The sequence below is a fragment of the Kryptolebias marmoratus genome, linkage group LG15, assembly GCF_001649575.2.
Source record: "Kryptolebias marmoratus isolate JLee-2015 linkage group LG15, ASM164957v2, whole genome shotgun sequence".
NCBI lineage: Eukaryota > Metazoa > Chordata > Actinopteri > Cyprinodontiformes > Rivulidae > Kryptolebias > Kryptolebias marmoratus.
In genome coordinates, this window is record NC_051444.1 from 1,290,343 (window position 1) to 1,291,941 (window position 1,599).

Below are 1,599 nucleotides of genomic sequence, written 5' to 3' on the forward strand. Positions count from 1 at the left end.
TTCTGACCGCCTGGTTCTGACCCGCCTGGTTCTGACCCGGCTGGTTCTGATCAGCTGGTTCTGACCCGGCTTGTTCTGACCGCCTGGTTCTGACCCGGCTGGTTCTGACCGGTTCCGTGTGGGCAGCAGGTGGAGGACGGGGAAGACGCGCTCAGTCGGCGTTTTGAGGAACCAGTCGACCGCGCATCAACCGTGAGCCCGTTACCATGGTAACAGAACCTCAGCTGTAGCAGCCTGCAGTACCACCGCTCACACACACACGTGTCGCCCACTCACCACCAGTCGCATAACGAGCCTCGCGGAGTCGACCCGCAGACAGGAAGGAGATTAACCCTTTCACTCCCTCCTGAACTTCCTGTCCGACTGCACAAACGGCGCCGAGGCGAGAAACAAACAAACGTTAGATTTGATCTCCACGGCGTTATTTTTCCTCCCACAGCAAGAAAACATTCAGGATTTATCGATCGTTTCTTTTCCTTCTTGTTCTTCTGTTTGTTGTTTTAGAAATGACAGATTTTTAGGCTCTGCGCTTTTATTTTGACGGTTATGAAACACGAAGAAGTTCCTCCTGACCCGTATCAGACCCTGTTGATGTTCTGAAACGTGGGTTTGCATTCAGTGTAAACAAAACACCGGACAGAATCAAACCAGGTGAAGGTTTGAGTCGCTGACACTGTCGGACGGATGGTTTTTATCGAACACCCTCAGAGGTCAAACTCTCACTGACTTCCTGTCTCTGAGCTCATTAAGCTCTTTTTAACTCGTCACACCTTCATTCAGACACTGACTGTCTGAGGCTTACTTTCTGCTCTGCGTTTGTGTCTTCCTGTCTTATTAGGAGGTTACCATGGTGACCCTAACGAGCCTCCAGCAGCAGCGGCTTTAATTTCTCTTTTCTCTTCTGCAGTTTACCCTGGATCATTACGAATTTATTGTCTTTAGAGAAGAAAGTTGGATATTTTTTAAATCTTATATTCATGAATTTCCACCTGGGACATTTCACCACATTTAACAGTCCGTCTCACATACTTTTCTGAATAAAAGACTGAGTGGGTTTGAGTTTCCAAGGCAACAGCAGCTCCGTGATGATGTTTGAATTTCAGGTGTCCCCCTCCTCCCCCTCCTCCTCCCCCTCAGACGTTTGCTGGATTCGGTCTGATCTCAGAAACCGATACACGCCGCTGACTGCGACAGAGTCCCACTTTCCTTATGGGTGTCTGCGTTAGGATTACCGCTATTTTTAGCAAAAAAGAAAAAAGCTTGCAGGGACTCAGCTCAGAAGCTTCTTTCCTCCTCCTCAGCACTTCTCAGCTTCAGGACTGCAGGAAACTCCGCTCATTCATCCAGAGCTGCAAACTGAAAGAAGCTCTTCAGGATTTTAATAACCTCAACTCTGATCAAGTTTAAAACAAGAATTAAATGATTTTCAAATCTTATAAACCCATATTTTATTCACAGTGGAACATAATAAACATTAAATGTTATTTCTTTAGGGAGGGAAGTCATTTTGTCTTTGATGGAAACAAAACGTCTCAAAGTTGTTCCAAGGCTGGATGTTGGTGATCAGGTTCTGGTTCTGCTCAGGAACACTTCCACAGA